This window comes from Vicugna pacos, chromosome 6 (genome assembly GCF_048564905.1).
Source record: "Vicugna pacos chromosome 6, VicPac4, whole genome shotgun sequence".
Taxonomy (NCBI): domain Eukaryota; kingdom Metazoa; phylum Chordata; class Mammalia; order Artiodactyla; family Camelidae; genus Vicugna; species Vicugna pacos.
This window is the reverse complement of record NC_132992.1, coordinates 628,319-650,212: the sequence shown is the minus strand read 5'-3', so window position 1 is coordinate 650,212 and position 21,894 is coordinate 628,319. Positions and strand designations below refer to the sequence as shown.

The 21,894-nt window shown below is 50.4% G+C and overlaps 2 long non-coding RNA genes across 2 annotated transcripts; one reads left to right on the top strand and one right to left on the bottom strand.

The window, feature by feature from the left end:
• Positions 1-940: 940 nt before the first annotated feature.
• LOC140696740 (uncharacterized) lies at positions 941-7,186 on the bottom strand. The gene is made up of 4 exons (XR_012073217.1): positions 6,951-7,186; positions 5,389-5,554; positions 2,062-2,191; positions 941-1,208 (listed from the first exon to the last, which is right to left on the bottom strand). It is a non-coding gene; the product is annotated as an uncharacterized lncRNA (long non-coding RNA).
• A 179-nt stretch (positions 7,187-7,365) lies between these two features.
• LOC140696742 (uncharacterized) lies at positions 7,366-20,883 on the top strand. Its single transcript, XR_012073219.1, has 10 exons — positions 7,366-7,495; positions 9,227-9,309; positions 12,512-12,616; positions 12,942-13,102; positions 15,944-16,061; positions 16,503-16,544; positions 16,931-16,984; positions 19,226-19,338; positions 19,558-19,646; positions 20,733-20,883. It is a non-coding gene; the product is annotated as an uncharacterized lncRNA (long non-coding RNA).
• Positions 20,884-21,894: the final 1,011 nt, after the last annotated feature.

Genomic DNA, 21,894 nt, shown 5'->3' with positions numbered 1-21,894 from the left:
AAAATTGATATTATAAGAAACAGTTGTGAACCTATCACCCAGCATCAGAACAGGACTATTGACAGTGACATACTATGTCCTCTTTCCCTATCCTGCTCTTGGACTCTTCTCACAGGAAGTAACCAGCATCCTGAATCCTGGCTTACCCTTGCTTTGTGTTACTTTCACACACACAACATTTAAGATCAGTTAAAACAAATGAACTGCAGGTATATGCAACGAAGTGGATGAATCATACACTCTATGTTAAATTGAAAAAGTAAGCCCTAGAAGGTAGCCTATAGTGTGCTATGCTTTTAACTGTGTATATATATGTCAACTAAACTCACTAAATTAGAACAACTACAGCTAGAGTCCAGGTGGGAGAGAGACAGATAAAAGGTGAGGTGAGCAGATTTGCTGCAGGTGAGTGAGTTCCTTTCCAGTGACATGTCATTCTCTCTGAAGCAGGAGGCGAGGCCATCTGCTGGGAGTCAGGGAAGAGACAGAGGGAAGCTTACAGTTGTGCAGAGAGCAGAGAATGTTGACACCACTAAGTGATAAGTGGGGAAATGTGCTCACTAGATAATTCCTGGAGTATTGCCTGGCAGTGGCAGCATGGTAGGCATTGATTTGTAGTCTTAGAAATCTGTGCTGGGAGAGCCTGCTGCCTGCAGCCTCAGAACAAATAGAGCTGGGTGAACCAAGATGGAAGTCGTCCTGGTGAGGAAATGAAAAGATCAAGGGTCAAGGGGGTTTTGTTTGTCATAAAGAGAGTGCTGACTGTGGATGCAGAGCTGGAAGGTGGGGAAGTGGAAGTAAGAGGAATGTGGACAGGCAGGAAAGCAGAGGATTCAGCGCTTGATGCCCCAGTGAGGGTGAAGGAGGGCCAGGGAGGCTGGTGGACATGCACCTGGACGGCTAGAGGTGGGCACTTAAAGGCGAGAGGCTGGAACTGGGGTGGAGACATGCCCGGGTATGTGACCGGGGGTAGGGTGAATGGGCGGTGGCTGGCTCAGGCTGAAGGAGAAGAAGACCCTAAAATGACCATACTGGGTGGTGGATGGAGAGTCAACTTTGACGTCTTGATGGTAGGAGGTGAGGCAATACAGAGCTGGTGGTCCAGGTGCTCCTGACTGAGGCAGATGAGCAGGGAGGCTAGGGTGGAAGTCACTGCTAGGAAAGGATCTGGGTTTTCCAGGTGCTCCCAAGGGAGGAGGAGCAATGATCTGAAGGTGGAAAGGGAGCACAAGGAGGTCAACCCAGGATCCTGATCAAATGGGGGGTTGTGAGGGGGCAAAGTGTCAACTCCAGAGATGGTTATCCAGGAAGCAGGGGCCACGGGTGAAGTGAGGGGACACTCAGAGAAGAGAGGGAGGAAAGTCTTCTGGGTGTAGGGGGAAGAGAGGCCCCAGGACAAAGGAGCACAGAGGCACAGTGATGAGGATGGATTGGCTCTATGGTGACACTGCAGGGATGGCTGGATCTTTGTCCTGAGGTCTTAGGTTGGGGGGACTACTGGCCTCATGAGGACCCCCCTCTCAGCAGCCTGGACAGAGGCTCTCGCTCCTGAGAGCTGTGTGGCCACCACTGTTCCAGGAGGGGCTCTGCCTCCATCTTCTCTTATCAGACTTTCCTGCCCAGCCCCCGACAGCCAGCGAGGGAGCCTGGGCCTCGCAGCTGCTTCCCATGGAGGGACACAGGTTCCTCGGAGCAGCAGGCTGATCTTACTTTTCTCCGTAACCAAGGGCCTAGCAAAGCGCCAGCCTATGGGTGGGCCATTCAGAGGCTCAGATACTTACCAAACTAACTCAAAGCAGTAGAATAGCAGAGCTGGAGTGACTGACCACTGAGCTCACAGAGTTCACTGCCCACACCCCCATTCTACAGATGAGGAAACAGAGACCAAGCGTTGAAGCAGCCTTGGCCAAGGTCACGCTGCTCTTAAATGCTGGCCTGTGTCGGGCATGCCAAGTGATGAGTTGCAGTGAAGGGGCTGAGAGGGGACTCTGGGGCTAGACAGCTTGGGTTCAAGTCCCAGCTCTGCCATTTATTAGCCGTGTGATTAATGAATGTCCTTACCTTTAAAGTGGAACTCATAGTGGTGCCAACTCATTGGGTTGTCGTGAACACAGCGTTCCTGGAACAGCAGGACAGAGCTCTGTAAGGGTTTGCTGTTGCTTTGGTTACTATTATTATCACCAAGTGAACCCTGAAATGAAGAACAAAGGCAGCAAGAATTTTTATTTTAAATGATTTTAAAATCCTCTGTTGAATGTTTCATTTCATCTATTCCAGTTTGCATTTGACACTTATTAACAACTACACAATAGATGACATTTGAGGCAATCTTGCTTCATGTCTTTAATTCTCACTAACGACACAGGCTATTTAACAGGCAGTAGTTTCTTTTCCAGGAAGAGGGACAAAAAGTTAAAAATGACTCAGTGCCTCTCGGTCCCCAGTGAGTTGGTTGTGACCTGTCAACCCAGCTTTGGGGAAGTGCCCGCTCCCCCTGGGCTCGCTGTGCTGCCCTGCAGCCTCCAAGGGGCGCCGTACCCCCACACGAATCCAGTCTCTTGGTTCCTATCTTTGCTTCAGATCCCTCAAGTGCTGCCCATGCCCCAGGACCCCATCTGCCCCACCAGCCTTGGCTGCTGGACTCCAGGACACTATCCTGGGTCTCAACCATCCTCTGTTCCTATGACCTCCCCACTACTCTACATTTTGTCCTTCAAGTGTGGGCTCCTGTGGCTCGCCACACAGCAGGGGTCTCCCCGTCCTCCGTCCTCCACCTCAATTAACTGCATCGTCCTGCACGGTGCCTAGTGAACCCATGTGGAGGCAAGAAGAATACACAACAACAGGTGCTCAGAGGGGCTGCCTTTCCCACTGCAGAGGCCCTAGAGAGCTTTCTCCCGGCTGGTTATTCACAGGCGCTGAAGCTGTGGAATCTCGATCTCACCAATTTAAAGGGCATCATCACTAATTACAAAAGCAATCATTTCTTCAGTAGCAAAAGGAGAAAAGGCTTTGTGTTCTCCACCACCAACTTTTTTCCTCCACCTTCAGATGTTTCTCATCTCTGGGCAAAGTTAGAAAGCAACTCACAGAATATTATTTTTCAATGTCTTTTCCCACTCTGAGGATTGATTTCCCAGAACCGATGAAGGCTAGAATGGTTTAGCTTTCCTGGACTGAGTATTAAGAGGCCTGGGGGGAGGGGGAAGGGGGAGGTGAGATAATTCAGCAATATTGAACCTAACAGAGACATTAAAAGGTTCTATTCTAAACAGAAAGGAAGCAGGATGCTATAGAAACAGGAAAACCATAGATGAAAATGCAATAACGAGTTACAAGAGAATAAACATAAAGATGTAAAAATGAAAAAGGACATCAAAGTAAAACAAGGAGGGAATGGGAGAGGTGAGCAAGAAAATACAGATGTTTTTCTTTCTTTTATTTCTTCGTTATTCTTAGGATGTGTTGGAGCCTACGTGATTATCAGTCTAAAGGAAATAGATATAGTAATATGTTGATATATTTGAAGAATAAAGTAACCACACATCAAAAGCATACATAGTCACAAAAAACCCAAAAAGAAACAAAATAAAAATGGCTTAAAGACTTAAATATTAGACAAGACACTATAAACTTCTCACAAGGAAACATTATTTGACACACATCTCAGCAATGTTTTCCTAGGGCCATCTAAGCAACCTAAGCAACAGAAATAAAAGCCAAAATAAATAAATGAGACCTAATTAAACTTATAAACTTTTGCACAGCAATAGAAACCATAAGTAAAACAAAAAGACAACCTATGGAATGGGAGAAAATATTTGCAAAAGATGAGACTGACCATGGCTTAATTTCTAGACTATATAAATAGTTCATCCAACTTAAAAAGAAAAAAATAAACAACCAAATACTAAAATGGACAGAACAACTAAACATGGAATTCTCCATTGAAGACACACAAATGGCCAATAGGCATATAAAAAATGCTCAATATCGCTCAATTATCAGAGAAATGCAGCTCAAAACTACACTACAATGTTATCATCTCACACCAGTCAGAATGGCCATCATTCAAAAGTCCACAAACCATAAATGCTGGAGAGGCTGTGGAGAAAATGAAACCCTCCTACACGGTTGGTGGGAATGTAGTTTGGTGTAGCCACTGTGGAAAACAGTATGGAGATTCCTCAAAAGACAAGGAAAAAAAGAAAAAATACTTATCACCTAATCCAACAATCCCACTCCTGGTCATATATCCAGAGGGAAACTTCATTCCAAAAGATACCTGCACTCCAATTTTCACAGGAGCACTGTTTACAATGGCCAAGACATAGAAGCAACCTAAACGTCCACTGACAGATGACTGGATAAAGATGTGGTATTTAGATATAACAGAATATTACTCAGTCATAACAAGAAGGAAATAAGGCCATTTACAGCAACATGGATGGAACTGGAGATGATCTCACTAAGTGAAATAAATCAGACAAAGACAAGTATCATATGATATCATTTATATGTGGAATTAAAAAAAGATACAAATGTACTTATTTATAAAACAAAAACAGACTCACAGACTTGTAAAACAAACTTAGGAGTTTGGGATTAACAGATACAAGTTACTATTTGTAAAACAGACAAACGACAAGGATTCACTGTAGAACACAGGGAACAATATTCAGTATCTTGCAACCTATAATGGAAAAGAACCTGAAAAAGAATAGACTATGTCTATGTACAACTGAATCACTGTGCTGTATACCTGAAACTAACAAAACAGCTGTATAACTGAAACTAACAGATCATTGTAAATCAACCACATTTCAATTAAAAAAATGATAAGCTCTAAATACCATTATTCAAAGAAAATCTTGTACTATTCCCTGTTACAAAACTTAAAATGGAAAGCTTGAGCAGGACCAAATTATACTGGATGGGCAGTTACATACCTTCTCCAGCACGTGGCCCATGCTACACACACACTGTGTTTTCCTACAGGTAAGAACATCCCTGAGTGCAAAGGGAGCGAGTCCTTCTGGGACAAGGCCTCTGTGGCAGTGGCCTCCTTGTCACCGCTCCATCTCACCAGGAGGCCAGGGTTTTTAGAGGTGAGGGGACATAGAGCTCATACACTTCAAATTGATTTCCCGAAAAAACTAAGGAGAAGTCAAATTCACCTGCAGTGTGGGAAACATGAGCATGGTCCCGAAGCAGACCGACAAGCCCAAAGTAAGACAGCCCAATGTTCAGATCGGAACCAAAACAACGACCACCTGGCCCCAGTTAAATGTCCACCACCTCACATGCAATGAACTGCTCGTACTCAATGTCAGGGATGTTTCTGTTGAGACTTGGGAGGTCAAAGGAAACCGACCAGGGAATCCAGACCTGGTTGATGTCGGGGCTCTGCCAGTGGTAGGGGTGGCCCCAAGGGGATAGCACCAGTACCGGCTCCTCCATCTTCAGCAGGGTCTTCAGGAGGAAGGCAATGTGGATGCAGACGTTCCTACGGAGGCTGAAGCCCTCTGGAGTGTTGACGTAACACAGAAAGTATCTGGCAGGGAGCAAAGGAGAGCGGGTCTTCAGGACCAGGACTCTGCACAGGAATCCCGGCTTAGATAGAACAGATACAACGGGAATCCCTGCACAGCCCATGGCCTAGACTCCAGACACATTCAGCAGCTTCTGGTTTGTAAAGTGGAGGCACTGCCCACCCATCTCCATGTGGCCAATTACTTTAAGTCGGGGAGCAGTTGCGGAAGACATCTTGGCATCCGTCTAACACCACTAAGCACCTGACTAGCACCTGAGCACCCGTTCTACAGGGGCTCTTAAACTTCTTGTTCTACAGAACCCTATACACTCTTAACAATTACTGAGAACTCCAAAACTCTGCTATTTATGTGAGTTAAATCTATCAATATTTCCTGTGTTAGAAGTTAAATAAGAAGTTAGAAAAAGTGTATGAATTCACTTAAAAATATTAACAATCTACTGTATGTTACCATTAATACACTTAAACAAAATAAAATTTTATTTTTCAAAACAAAAATCATTAGTGAGAAGAATAGCAGTGATTTTAATTTCTGCAAATCTCTTTTGGACTGGTGAGAGCTGAATTCTCCTATCTGCCTCTGTATTCCCTCTTTTGTGATATCACAGACCAGGTTTTCCCTGGAAAACCCCACAGGAATCTCGGGAGTGCAAGAGTGTGCAAAAGGCAGGTGACTTCCCGGCGTTTCTGCGAAAATAGCCTTGCATCCCAGGGGCCTCGGACACACTTTGATAGCTGCTGCCCTACCCTAGGCGAGACTTTCCTACAGAAGAGCCAGGCAAGGGTCCTGACTTCTTTAATGAGTTACCGCAGCAACACCCCTCCCTTCTCTGTGTTAATGTTTTCCACAACCTCCATTACTGCAGATGAGGATGTAATCCTCAAGTGGGGCCTTTAATCCCAGAAGTCTGCCAACCTTGAGAGGGAGGGCCCATCTACCATCCCTACAGCCCGCACAGTCTATTTTGAGTCAAGCCCTAGATAACTACTAATTGGCACTGACCCTTGTCTTATTCCTGAGGTTTACCGAAGGAGCCAACATCTGGATGGAACTGAAATTTCCCTGCAGATAAACAAGGCTGATAAACCACCCCATTCCAACATCTGATTCTGGGACTCTTCAAAACCCGGATAAGGCCCCGCTTCATAAATGATGGGTCCTCCGCCTGCCCTTCCCGGGGATTCTGGGAGGCCGCGGCCACCCAGGGCTACCCGGACTCGCGGCCCCAGCCCCAGCGCCCGAGGGGGAGGAAAGCCCGAGGCTATGACCCAGCACTTTCCACCCCGCCCCAACCCGCTCCCCGGCACCACTGCAACTCCCCGGCCGCCACACCAACCCGGATCCCACCCCGGACCATGTCCACTGGCCCCGCCAACAGCGCGGCCGTACTTTTACCGTCTGTGGGACGACGCCCCAGACAGGATGTCGGCTGCCGACTGACCAAGCAAGAACTAGTCGCCAGACCGAGAAAGCCGCCATCCCCAGCAGCAAGCACAGCCATTGTCCCCAGCAGCTACACATTTCCGGAGCCCGCTCCCCGCCCCAGAAGTGCACGCTGGCCTTGCGGGGCGCGGCGCCTGTAGCCATGGCAACGCCGCGGGGCCCTCCCCTAGCGCTTGCGTCGTGCCTCCTTCCGAGGCTAGACGTACGAGGGCAGAACTTGCGGACCCAATGGGAGCCAGGGCGCGGCCAGGGCGGGGCCGGGGAGGGCGGGGCCTCGCGGACGTCCTGACCTGCAGGTGGCTCCGGCCGGAGGCTGGGGCGGTGCTGCCACCAGTGGGCGGGGCAGCGGGGCAGCGGGGCAGCGGGGCGGGGGCACCCTCACCTGTCTGTGTGTGGGGATCAGCCTGGGCTCCGCGGCCTCCGCCTGCACCGGATGTGGACCCAGGCTACCGGTGGGCAAGATAGAGGACTGAGCCCAGGCACGCACGGCTGGCCAGGTAGGGCACCTGAAGTGCAGAATCGCCAGGCCCGCTGCCGGCCTTGAATACGCGCTGCTAGGCAGTTTCCAAGAAGTCGGGATCTGTCATAAGAGGGGAGGTAGTGCTGTGGTACCAGATGCCGGGTTGGGTGCAGTCTCACAGGAGAGCCATGGTGAGAGGGGGCAGAGCGGCCCCTGTGTTGGCGGGGCTAAGAGTTTGTGGTACAGGGTGGGGGTGGTTTGTGCCTTGCTCTGTGGTCTCCCCAAGAATCCTCACTCCAGAGCAAGGGGCTCTGCTCCCCCCACCCCTCACTGCACTCCCTGCCTTCCCCAGCACCACCTGGTGTGTGGTCATGTCGGGGCAGGGAAGGCCCAGGGAAGGGGCACATTCAGGGACAGGGGCCACTCTGCAGCGATGCTGGACCTGATAGCGATGCGGTATTTCGGAACTCCCCTGGGCTGGGTTTCTAACCAGTGGGATGGAAGGGCCTCTCCTTCCAGGGGTGCAGTTGGGGGAACTAGATCCATCATGAATGTCAGCCCTGAAAATGGAGGCTGCGCTACATCCTTTCTTGGAAAGAAATATCAGGCCCCTCCAGCGCAGGTGACTCAGAAAGTCATTCAGCAATGTTCGGGGTCCCCAGTTTAGGCTTTCAATTAAAGCTGAGCAGCTCAGGAGGCCAGATCCCTGTCCGTGGCTCCAGGAGTAGGCTTTCTGCTGGGGGAAAGGATCCTCACAAACACCTGTGTCTTTGTGGGTCACTCCCCTCTGACAAGCTGGGAGGCAGGGTGCAGTTTTGGGAAATCGTGTTTCCATGAGCAGAGGGCCACCAAGTGATGCGGGCACAGGAGACAGTGAGAAAGAGTCCCGCAGCCTTTCTGGAATCAAAAAACTGGCAAATGTGAAAAAGTGCATAATTTATTTTATTGAACAGGCTGCTTATGTACGTTTGGAGGGCCAGGTTCAAGGACTCTGCATCCCTCTAGGACAATAGCCTCAAGTGAAGAACAGACAGAGCAGGAGGAGATCTGGGGTTTCTCCCAGGAATGAGGCGGGACAGGGATTTCTGCAGATTTGCAAGGAGACCCCGACCACTGAGCATGGAGTTACAACCCCACGTGACCCCTGTCGTGTTTGGCTTGGGCTTTGGGTCTGGCCTGATCATGTATTCTTCCAGCTGAGTTCCAGAAACTCAGAGGGTAGACTTAGAGAGGCTGCGTTTGGAACCCAGTGTGGAAACGGAGGGTCCTTTATCCTGAGTCCCCTCAGCCTAATCACTGTAGCTGAGTTCCAACACTACCCAGGCTTCCAGGGTGGCCTTGGAGGGAGAGAAAGCCTGGCAGGTGACCCAGGGGTCCCACAGCTGTGCCCCTCCCTTATCTTTGTTCCCTTTCACCCCGGAAGGTGTGATTGTCTAATGTCATGGTGACAAGCCAACTCTCTTCTCTGTCAGGTGGGGTCCCCACCCCCACTCAGCCTTCTGTCTGCATGGATGCTGAAGGACCAGGCTCACTTGAAGTTCTGAGCTTGAGCAGTAAGGTGGAAACAAAGAAACCAATGGAAACAAAGAAACAAGTCATTGTGGCAAAGCTCCCCACCACAGAGAATCTGCCCTGAGTGGAAGGGAGGGTGTGGGCATGCCCATTTGTTTCCTGTCACCCAGTGCTCTTAGCTTTCTTATTGCAGACCTGCATGGTTATAACAAAATGATCTGCAAAACTGAAAATATTTACTCTCTGGCTTTTACAGAAAAGGCTGACCAGCCTCTGGTTCCCGTACCGGTCAAGTGATTGGAGTACCTCTCCAGTTTGGAAACATCTGGGCAGGCCCAGGTTTGCAAAATTCTTTAAGAGTAGTTACGGAGTTTTGCTACTAAACATTTTTTACTGCTGTATACTTCTGAGCTGAGGTTGTGCTGTGTAATTCTTAGCCGGGATTTTCTTAAACTGTTTCTCATTTCTTATACCAGACACCTCTAAATTCCAAGGGGAATGGAGTGTTAAGGAAGCCATGGAGTTTAGGAAAAAGTTACAGATTTAATTTCCACATAAGCATTAATGTATCTCCATCCTAGGCAGTATCGGTTCTGCGGTATTGATAGGGGAACTAAATAGCAAGCAAATTTATAGAAAATAGTGGGTCATTGGGTACACAAGTTCTTCTTTTCAACATTTTTGTAATGTTTACAGTTTAAGATGACCATTCCTGAGAAACAGGCAGCCTCTTAGAATGAAATAGCATTTTCCCTGAACCATATTCAATTTTTATTTTGTAGACAGCAGGAAGGGCAATCACACATCCAACAATTGGGGACCTCAAAGATAAAATGTAACTTTCTGAGAGCACACTCCCCCCCGTCTTCCCCTGCTCTTTTCACTGTCCCATTGTCCCTGAAGGCTCTTTCGTAACTCATGCTCTGGACTCTAGTAGCTCTTCCTCCTCGTTCCTCAGCTGGTAAGTTTACTTTTCTACTTTGACCAAGCAAACTGAAGCCAACAGAAGAGAACTTTCACCAGCAACCCCCAGCACATCCTCTCGCCTTCTGATGTCTGTGACCTCACTCTCGCTGCCCCACCTCTTATTACAGGTGACATCGAAAGCCAGATCAACCAAAAGTCGCCATGGGGGCCATCCATCCAATCTTCTCCAGGCTGTCACTCCCACATCCATCCTCTCTGTCACTACCTCATCTATTTTGTTCTCCTGCTAGTTGTCTCCTATCAGTATATAAAAGTCCATCCTCTTAAAAGAAAGGAACAGCACTCCTTGACCCTAATTCGCCCCCACCAATTGCCACACCATGTCTTTGCAGCAAATCTTTAATGAGTAGTTTAAACTCAATGTCTGCATATTCTCTTGAGCCATCCCATTTTGCACCCACTCTGGCTGTTCCCTTGATCCCTTGCTCTATGGAAACTGCTCTGTCAAGGCCATCAGTGACCCCACGTTGCTAAATATAGTGGTCAGTTTTTAGTCTTCATCATGCGTGGCCCTTTGGCAGCATTTGACCCAGCTCTTCCATCACTCCTCCCCCGTGTTCCTGCTTTACTTGGCCTCCAGCCCATCGCTCTGCTTTCGATCCACTGGCTGGTCTTTTGCCAAAGTCTCCTCTTTTTTCCAAACATTTAATGCGAATGTGTCCCGGAGTTGGGTCCTGCGATACCTTTGGTGGAAGCAACCAGAAATGGAAATTGACATGCCCTCAATTTCTCGATATGTCCAAAACTCCCTGATTGGCCGTTTCCATTTGGAACTCTCTCCCAGATACTCATATTCTTTTTCTTTCATTCATCTTGCTTTCACATTCATACATGTGTTCTACTGTGTAAATTACTTTTCCAAATTTTGAATCAGTCCATACATATCATGTAAAATGCTCAGATCTCTATTATTTCCACTAAGATGCTCATTCTACCTTAGAACATTTCTGCATTTCTGTATTTATATTAATAAAGTGAATAGTATTTCTACAAGCCCCATAGTTAAACAGTGTGTTTGTTTGGGACTATTATGTAACATGAAATAATGATACATCAACATAATCCTTTTTCATTTAATTTTATGTAGCACCAAGATGAGGTTTTTGCATTGAAGACTGTTTTTATGGAAATTTTACCTATGTTATGGACAGTCAGTTTATGTGAAAGCCCTCATTTCTCCCCTTTTCTGATATATTTTCCATTTGGCTATTATAACATATAACTTGGCATGAAATAAAATTCCAAATTCATTCACAAAATAAAATTAATACATTTAAATTATTTTTTTAAAGTTAAAAAGAAAGAAAAAAAAACCCAGACTCCTCTACCTATTAGGAATTTTGGTAGCAATATCTTATAGTCTCCTTAACCATGACATTGAAGAACTGAGCTGATTCTAGCCCCTTTCCACCTGCTCAACCCCATCTTGTCCTATCCCCTGTGGATGGAGAGGACATCCATCCCATTTTCCAGGTCCAGATGTTGGAACCGTGTTCTTTCTCTCTCTTTCTCTTAAACACACACACACAGCAAATCCATCTTGTTAGAAAATTCTGGCTACTCTGTCTTCATTAACCACCTACTCCCTGTTCCCCACCCTCCTAGGAGCCACCTTCAGCCACTTCTTGGACACCAAATAGCCTCCTTCTTCCATCTTTGCTTTTCTACAGTCTCATCCACACAGAGTCAGAGGGAGCCTATAAAAGCATACATTGAGGGGGTGGGTGTAGCTCAGTGATAGAGCCCATGCTTAGCATGCATGAGATCCTGGGTTCAAACCACAGCACCTTCACGAAAATAAATAAATTACCCTCCCCCCCAAAAAACCAAAACAAAAGCATAAATTGGACATCACCCATCTCATCAAAACTCACTAAAAGGGTCACCATTTCATTAGGATCCAAAGTCGTCCCAAAGTCTTCCAGGACCCGGTGTGCTCTGCCTCTCCGCCCACACTTTCCCCCTCAGTCTGGGGGCCTCTGGCTCCGGCTCTTCCTTCTTCCTCCGGATCTATGCTGCTTCAAGTTCATTACTCCGTGAGCTCTGCCAGGATTGCCTTGTTCCCTCCTATCTGCCTCACACCCCACTGCCATCACCTGAGTTTGCTCATATCACTCGTATTTTTCCCCAAGCTCTTGCTACCCCCAACATGCTGCCTGTTTCCTCTGCTAAAACTCTGAGCCCCCAGGGATGGGGAGTCGTGTCTATTTTGTTGAATAATAAAGCCCAAGAGCCTTGGGAATGGGTCTAGTTACTAGATTCCCATATGTAGTAGGAGCTTACACAGATTTGCTGAATGAATGCAGAGGTCCTGGTCCAATCCGATGGAGCACTTCTGTATCCTGCTCAAAGAATAACTCTCCTTTCCCCCTGAGAGGGGGTGACCACTCCCTTGGTGATCAAAGGCAAGGTCTATTTTCTTTATACTGTTAACCTTAGGCTGGGAGACTGGGGGATCTTCATTTATATTTTAAAATTTGATTCACTCTGTAGTTTGTCTTCTGTCTATGTATTCTTTTGAGAAACCATTTATGAGTGATCATTCTTCCATCAGATTGAACAGGATCCTGGGGGAATTACCAAGCCTGTTCCATCGGACATCCTATGTGTCATGTCCTGTGACCCAGTGGATGCTCAGCACATAAGTGAACCGACAGGAGTGAGTGAAGAGATGGGAGCATCTCATTATTGTGTTGGCTGCACTCTGTCCGATGCCTTGAGATTTGGGGGTTTACAAGTGCAGAGGGTAGAGGTCAGGTCCTCTGTGGTCTTCCTGAGTGCCCTGGCCTTACCCATTCCCCCAGCCCCCTCTGGGCAGCCAAGGCCAGGAGCTGGGCTACCGGCGATTGTGCTGATCATTAATCCACCTCACCCAAAGTCCGGGGGTAGGAGCGGCCAGCACAACTGGTTATAGACCCTAGAGTCAGGTCCTTGGAGGAATTCCTCACTGAATGATGTTTTGGACCTTTTATTTTTCTCTATAGCCTTCAGCTGAAGAAACAGATTGCCTTAGATACATGAAAGTTGAGGACACCTACTATCCCCATCGAGCCCTGGTGGGGCTGGGAGTGTGCTGTTTGTACAGCCGGTGGGCTCGTGTTGCTTTGGGCATCCCTGTGCCTGAATTCCTGCAGTACACTCGGTGGTAAGGATGGGGGTGCCTGGCAGGGAGGGAAGCGGGTCGGGAGACTGCACAGCTGGGGTGATGTTAACCTGGGGTGAGCGGGAACCTGCTGATGCATGGCATCTCTGTGTAGGGAACTCTCCACACTCAGAGGGGTTCCCACTCCCACCGGGGCCCTTTAATCAGGGTGCTGGGCTGTCAGCACAGCAGGGTCCCTGTGAGGATCATGGTGCCTTCAGGCAGTGGGAATTGAGGGGTCAGTGGCACCTAATGTGTCTCCTAATCTGCAAAACTGGAATGATGTTAACCATCCCGCAGGTTCGTTGATGGGCTGGGACACACTAGACAACCAGGAGCTAGAATTCCTCTGTCCGGATTGTTTTCCTTCCTTCCCACTATTTGCTCTCACAAGCTCAATCTCTCTGTGTCTCTCTCTGTCACTTGTAACTTTCTCTCCTGCTCTGGTATCATTTGATTCCCACCCTCCTCCCAATCCCCAGATGAGTGAAATTAATTTCTGTGTGTCAGTTCCAAATTCCTGGGAAAGATGCTCTGTCCCATCTGGATTTGTTGTCCAACCAATCAGTTGCAGCCAGAGGAGAGAGTCCCTCTGTGACCAGTGCAGGGGCTCTGCCCAGCCACCCAGCCACCACTGTGGGAGCACATAGCTCTCCGAGGAGGAGGTACTGGCTGTGACTTGGTGTCACTAAGTGTGAATTTATGTCTCCACTTGCCCCACCTTCATCCTCCTAAACAAAGATGAAAATTAAACATTCCCGAGGTTTGTGTCATGGAATACTCAGGGTGGGGGCTAAGAGGGCTGGATTCCCTGCTGAGGGTAAGGGGCTGCAGTGACTCCCCAACGAGAGCTTGTGAAGGGAACAGCACCAGCCCCACCGGACACTTAGGGCGCTGAGTCTGCGTGACATTGAGCCAGGCTTCTGACCACAGCTCAGGGGTCTGGTCCGACTGGTTAGTCTCTGAAACCAACCAGCTTTGGATTCCTCAATCCCTCCATGAGGTTTTACCTGAAGCACCAACTTCTGTATCTCTGAAGACAGATGATGAGGACCCTTCACGTAAGGCATTTGCACAGCCCTGTGCGGGAATTTGTGCTGCACGGTCTGCCCGGCGAGCTGACCGAAGTTGGTATTTTACTGATCTTAGAAATAGTCTGGTTTCTTGATGCACTGTTTCACTTAACAAGCAACAGAAGCAACCTCTGTCTGATAAAAGCAAAAAGGGCCTTAATGAAAAGATACTGGGAGGTTGCATGGAGTTGCCCAGACCAGAGCCGACCCGGGGGCCATAGGAGATGTTGGGGAGCCCTAGGCACCAGGCTGGGCAGGGTGTCACCGGGCCCCCTGCTGCCCCAACAGGGACCCCCCTCCTCCTGACCCTCCACCTCAATGCAGGTTCGTGTCCCGGCAGGGCCAGGTCACACTGAAGCCACCAGCACACACCTCAGTAGGGGAGTTGGCCCCGTCTCAGCTGAGGGCGTGCCTGGTGTGGGGAGAGGCCCAGTTAGAGGAAGGCGGTTCCCCTACTGTTCCGAGTTAAGGTGCAAGTCAGTGCCGGTCACTCAGGGGAGCCAGGGAGGTCTGACCTCATTGTGATGACTATGACGTCTGAGTTCACTTATTACTTTTTATGTTGGAAGGCCCAAGAGGGAGAAAAATTGGAGGTTCTAGTACTTATTTTATATTTCCCATGTACCAGGTATAGTAAGCAAGCCACTTGGGACAAGGCCCGGAGCAACCACGTTAATAGGCCACGGAGCAAGTCGTGCAGTCAGGCCCCTGCAGCCCCGAAACCCATGTCCTCATCAGCTCCGTAGTTACCAGTGGATGTTGTAGGGTTTTATGGGACTGTGTGCTCCTGTGGGGGCTGGGATGTGTGTGTTTAAATCCACATCTTCAGAAATTCGGCTAGAACCACAGCCACTGATTGTCTGCATGGAGGCAGAGGAGGGGAGGCTTGCAGACTCTAGTCCAGCTTGTGAGGAGCTCAGAAGTTGCTCCTTCTGTCCTTAAAATACCAGAGCTGAGGGAGCTGAAAACCCACTGCTCTTCTTAGATCCACAAGAAAACTGAGGGGGAAAGCTGCTCCCAACCCAGAGAGGCAGGCGGGCAGGCTTAGAAAGTCACAGCTCCCAGGGCAGAATCGTCTTTTGTAAGAACCCCAGGGGCAGGCAGATTTAACAGGTCCCTGAGGCCAGCGGGAGGCTCAGCGTGGGGAAATCTGAGTGTGACAACTCCAGGGGGCCAGTCAGGTGGGCCCCCTGCTCTTTTCCATGCATTTTACCTCCAAGAACGTGTCCTGTTCTCAGAATGAAGGTCAGAGGAAAATTCCTCATGCTTCCTGCCTGGAAAGGAGAAAATAACTCTATTGAAATACACCCAGAACATTCTGTTTCATTGGGGATAGTTGTTTTTTGTTTGTTTTTTTAATGAAAAATTATTTTACCAGAGACTAACCAACCTGGGAGAAGGGAAATCCCTTCTGTCTCACCCAAATTGGGGTGGGGGGAAAGAGACACACTTGTGGAGGTCACAGCTCAGGGCACAGGCTCAATGAGAACTAATCACAGGACTGCAGATGCCCTGCTCTGTCCCACTCCCCCAACACCTTACCTCCATGACAGTAGGGCCCCTGTGTAATAACAGGAATAAAACTAAAAGAAGTAAATGTCTCAGGAGTGTCTAGGGAAAATCCAAAGACAGCGGGGAGATGAAAACAAGGACACGCAGGCTATTTTATCCTCTCACACCAATAGCTGTAGCAAACTACACACAGCCCAGCCCCAGTAGATAAACAGACAACCTCACAAAAGAAATTATTTATTTTGGTTCTCTTACCCAGTGCATTCCATGGTGCATCCTCTCCTAGAATTGAGTGGAAGCAAGTCCATCTCAGAAGGGACATAACTGAAGAGGGATGGCTTCCCAGACTCTGATGGGCAGAGAGAGCACCAGCCTGGGTGAGAGCACGGTGAGGGGTGGGGTAGGGGGTGGGCTGCCTTCTTCCCCAAATAAGCAACCTTCCTGAGGCCAGCACAGTAGGAGGGAGGGCCATGGGGTGGAAGCAGCCAGACTTCATCCTGAGAACTGATGGGATGCCTCAAAGGGACCATTCAGGTGCCCAAACTGGGCCCTGAGGGTGGGAGCCAGTCGGTCTGACTCAGAGCCCAGGACTGAGGTGGGCGCACAGCAGGCCTTACTTGGCCAGGTATATTTCAATTCCGTGAAGTCCTGTGTAAAACATGAAGCGTGGACAGCCTGGTGAGCACAGCTCTGCCCTCAAGACCTGTTTCAACTCCTCTCTTCCCGGAAAACAGCATCTCTAAGCCCGTCCTTGGTGACCTCACAGAGATCACCCAAGTGGCCCAGGCTAGTGACCGGGAACATGTACCTTCCTGCAGGCAACCCCTGACGTCCACTGATGCATCATATACTGGCAAAGAGTGAGTCCCTGTGCATTGGTCTAACAGCTGCCAAAGGCCCAAGAGGTGGTGTGTGGGACATGCAGGGGTGCAGGAGTGTAGGCAGTGCAAAAGTAACTGATGACAGGCGTGCAGGGGCTGTGGAGGGCGCAGGCAGTTCAGGGGATGCGGGAGTGGAGGGATGCAGAATTGCAGAGAGTAGCAGGGGTGCAAATGTGCAGGGAGTGTAGGGATGCAAGGAGGTGCTCAGGAACGTGGCCAGGATTAGAAGGCAAGTGCACATCCTTGCAGTCAGCCTGACCCCGGGAGGCTAGTACAATGCTTTGGGGCGGCGGCGGCGGCGGCGGCGGCGGTGGCGTTTGGGAGGCTGCCCGGGCAAGCCGGTAGATTTCGTCTCTTCCCTGCAGCCTGGCCTGGGGTGGGGCTTGGCCGCCAGAGATTCGCCAGATGTTGGACTCCAGGTAAGCTTGCTCCTGGGAGGTGGGGCGGTTAGGTCAGGGGGCGGCGGCAGCGACAGAGGGGCGGAGCGGGGCTGCCCCTGGCGAACTGGTGGAATAGCTGCCTTGTCCCGGCTGCCGGGCCTGGGAGCGGCCTCTGCTCCCCCAGGTCGCCGGACACGCCTGTCTCACTCAGCTTGCTGAGTGGGGAGCGGAGGCGGTGTCGTTAAGCTGCGGGACCCACGGGGGGAGGGAGGCTGCCGCGGGGGAGCCGATCAATTCGCTCCGCTCTCCCCGGCGGCGGAGCCAGGGGCGGCTTCTTCTGCCCTAGAGGCGGGACGCGGGTGTCCAGGTGAGCTTGCTCCTGGGAGGCGGGGCGGCGGCGGCAGGGGGAGGGGATGTGTTCCAGGGAGCTGCTCCATTTCTTCTCTCCCCCGCGGCCTGGCCTGGGGGCGACCTCTGCCGCCGGAGATTTGCCTGAGATCCGACTCCAGGTGAGCTTGCTCCTGGGAGATTGGTGCGGTGCGGTCAGGGGGCCGGTAAGGTGGTGGCTGAGGGCATAGGGAGGCTGCCCCGGAGGAGCTTGTGGATTAGCTCCCTGTCTGCACTGCGTGGCCTGAAGGCGGCCTCTGCTGCGCCAGGTCCCGGGACACCCCTGTCCCACTTTGCCTGCTGGGGGCGGGAGGCAGGGTAATCAGGGTGCAGGGGTGGCGGTGGTCGGGGGCCTGCAGCGGGGGAGCGGCCCATTTGCTCCCATCTTCCCCGCGTCTTGTCCTGGGGGCGGCCGCTGTTGCCCTGGGTTACGAGACACGTGTATCCTAGTCGGCCTGACCCCGGGAGTTGGACTTGGTAGGTTGGGGGGGGTGGCAGCAGCGGCAGGTTTTCCCATGGAGCTTGTCCATTTGCTCCCACTTCCCCCCATGGTTTGCCCTGGGGTCGGTCCCTGTTGTCCCAAGTTCGCCGGACGTCCATCTCCAGGTCAGCCTGCTCCCTAGAGGAGGCCACTTTGAAGTCAGGGGCAAGAGTGGTGGCTGCTGCGGGGGTAGGGGCTGCCTTGGGGAGCTGGTGGATTGGCTCCCGTCTCCCTGATGGCCTGGTGTGGGAGTGGCCTCTCCTGCCCCAGATCACCAGACACACCTGTCCCTCTCAGCCTGCTGGGGGAGGGGCGCCCTGGGCGGTGCCTTGAAGGTGCGTGGGTGGCGACGGCGGGGGTAGAAGACATGCAGCGCGGAGCCTGTCAATTTGCTCTCCTCTTCCCCGCGGCCAATCCTGGGGGCGTCCTCTGCTGCCCAAGAAGCCGGATGCCCGTCTCCAGGTCAGCTTGCTCCTGGGAGATGGGCTCGATGCGGTCGAGGGGCAGAGGCAGCTGTGACGTCCGGCTGTCCCGCCTAATGAGGCCACTTCTTCTCCTCTCCCCTGACCTGGCCTGGGGACGGCCTCTCCCGCGCAAGATTCGCCTGACACCCCACACCCGGTCTGGTTGCTCCTGGGAGGTGGGCACGGTGAGATCAGGGGGTGGAGAGGACCGGGGGCTGCCCCTGGCGAGCTGGAGGATAAGCTCCCATCTCTCTGGAGGCCTGACGTGGGGGCGGCCTCTGCTGCCCCTCATTCCCAGGTCACATTTCTCCGGGTCATATTTCCCCGGGGTTGCTGTAGGGTGCGGGGGCATCGGTGTGTTGGCGGGGGTATGGAGCCTGCCGCTTGGGAGCTGGTGGTTTAGCTCCCATCTCTTCCGCAGCTTGGCCTGAGGGCAGCCTCTGTTGCCCCAGGTCGCAAAGCAGTTTCTCTGACATCTTAGCCACTGGAGGTGGGCAGGATGGGCTGATGGGGTTGAGGCAGCCGCCAAGGCAGCGACGGAGGGGGCTGTCCCTGGCCAGCTGGTCAATTTGTTCCCATCTCAACCTTTGCTGCCCCAGTTTCAGAGAACTCCCTTCTCCAGTTTATTCTTCTCCTGGGAGGTGGGCGCAGTGCATGCAGCCCAAGGTCTGGGCTTTCCCCTGGGGAGGGGCAGAACTCTCTTTTTCTCCTTTGTCTTTATTCTTCAGCTAAGTGGTTACTGGACGCAATTCTTAATTCTGAGAATGTGTAGCCTGCGTTACGGAAGAGCTGCTGGACAGTGAGTTTTCTGGGTGGATTTTCACATCAGCTGATGCCCCAGGCAGGCAGGAAAGCTATTACTCAGAGCTTCTTAGTGTGGAGTTGGGGGATGGCCCTGCTGTCCTCACCATACTTTTTAAAAATATGTTACTTCCCTCTTTTTCCTAGGTGACATTTTTGGTTATTGGGTCACAGATTGCTGGCACACCCATCCCTGTTCTCAAACATCTTTTAAACTTGGGTGAAGTGATAAGTAGGGGAAGAAGATGATTTACTGAAAGGTAAGAATACGTAAATTTGCATTAAAGCTACATTCTGTCAATCTTTCTCAAATGATTTTTGTCGGATTCAAAATCAACAACCTAGTGAATGTTGTACTCTTGTTTAAATCATTGATCTTTACATCACATTTGTTGAGTGGTCGACGAGATTTGTTTAGTAGATTATTCCTGAAAGGAAAAGCTCAGGCTTTTGATAATTCCTTGTCTGATGTTACCCAGGCAGTCACAGTAGAAGACACAGCTGATATAAAAATCCCTCACCTGCCTGAACTGCAAAGCTTCTGGGGTTACCGATTCCTGAAATGCAGGTGACTCTTGATGATAATCTGGGGGATGGTTTATATGATCAGATTCTTCCAGTCCTGTAAATGGGTTCCGTGGCCCCAGCCCCAGGAGAACTGGTCATAAGGGCCATATCGTGAGGGGTGGGATGGGAAGGCAAGGTGTAAGTGCTAGAATCACTGAGATTCAACACTCGCTAAACAGACTCCAGAGCCTAGTTGTTGTCAGGTTCTGTTCTGGATTTGAGAGTTTGTTCAGACATGATTCTTGCCCTTCAGGAGTCACTGCCTGGGTGGAAGTAACCTTTACATAAATCTGAGGAGGATGGAAATTAAGTAGATGGGCTGTTATGGTTCTCAGTGTGCCTAGGCTCGCTCTTCCAGGCACTCATTGGACTAACGAGAGTCATGTTATTCACTCATTCACTGATTTATTACCCTTGAACTGATCATTTGTCCCACAGTAAGTGAAACATGGGATCAGGAACCTGAGCTTTGTCCCCTCTCCTATCACTGATTGTATCTGTCAGTCGGGCGCCCTGTGTATGCATTGTGAAATGGTGGTATTTCTTGCCCAATTGGGCTGCACTGTCAGTTCTGAGAATCAGGGGAGACACGTGGGTAGGAAAGCACCCTGACACACATGGCCCCCCCACCCCGTGAGACAGCATTGTCGATGCTCAGGTGACCCGATGTAGACCGCGGTGCTAAACCTGAGCATGGTTAGTGATCTTGGTGGCTATGAAAATACAGACTACCGGTCCCTACCTCTGGAGACTCTGAGGGTGTGTACCCCAGAATTCTGCATTTTAAGAAGGACTTTAGCTAATTCTGGTGAAGATGATCTGAGTGTCCCACTGAGAAACACTGGTGTTCGAGGCACCAATATTGAGGATTCTCAGGGAGCGATGCCTTTTCAGGATGGTCCTAGGGCCCTCACTTGAGACTTTTGCCTTGGTTTAATTGTATGTGTTCAGAAGTGATGCCTCTCACTTCCAGTGCTTGTAAGCATGCTCTGTGCAGGGGTTTGCACTCAGTAGATGGCAAAAACTATAATTCTTCAGGTCACCGAGCTAGAGTGTGAGCGATCTTTTATTTTGGTGTTCTTTATAGCAATGCAGAGTCTCCAGAGAAGAGATTCAGACTGAAAAGCTTTGTGTCAGACTTTGGAAGACCGCTGGTGCCCAAGGTGTTCTCTGGCAGGGCAATGACGAATCTAGGTCCCTCTTTCACTGCTACATCAATGAAGTGGACCACTTGGACAAGGCCAAACTGGTATCTCAACCATTGCCCTTGACAGTGATATTCGGCTCCAGGAAGCCTTCAGATGCAGCAGGTGGCCAGAGGAGGAGCTGAACAGGCTCATGAAATGTGACATCCCCAACTTCATCAATACGGACCAGAACTCTTCCTTTAGGGAAGATGATCTCCTGATTTTGGAACCACCGATTGTTCTAGAAAATAAGCCATTTGCTCAGACCTCACACAAAGACTTGAATTGAGAATCGTGCTTTGTCAAGTGTCTTTCTGAAGATGTGAAGTCTGTCTTTGTATGGCAGGAATTGCCCTTTCACAAAATTGTATGTGTTTGTGTCTGAGAGAGGGAAATGGAGACAGACAGAAAGACGGAGACAGAAGAGAGCCCCCTCAGAAGAGAGCTAGTTAAGGTGAGATTTTGTGCCTTTAAAAAAAAATTTGTGGTTTTTGGGGGAACAAAGTATTTACACTGTCTCATTCTCCTACTTGGAAACCTGGCCCCATCCTCAGTGTCAGTGGCCTTGAATGGGGTTGGCACGGTGCGTTTCATCTGGCGCTGTCACTTCCACGCTCTGCTTAGCACGTTGCTTTGCCTGTCAGGGCTGCCACCCTTTTAACCTTAAGGCTAGGAGTGGGGGTAGATGATCCATCTCAGCTCTGCTGTTTTGAAAATTCCTGATGGCAGCATAAACCAGGCCCTACCTCCTGTCTCTTGCTGGGGCACCCCTCAGGTCTGTGCCTTCTACTCAACCATTTACTGAGCCCAGTTTTATCAGGAGCCCAAGTGCTTACGGGATGGAAGGAGACTTGTCTCTCGTGGTCACGGTGGACGACATTTCCATTGGTTGTGCTGAAACAGCTCTTCTGAGACCCCCGGCCACCCTTGCTCAAACCTGAGGACAACACTGTCGTTTCTTTCCTAGGAGGAGGATCAATGCATGGTGCATTTTATGACAATCCTGTCCTCAGGAATGCACGGAAGTTTTTCAGCTGAGTGAGGGGAGGTGCCTCTGTGTCC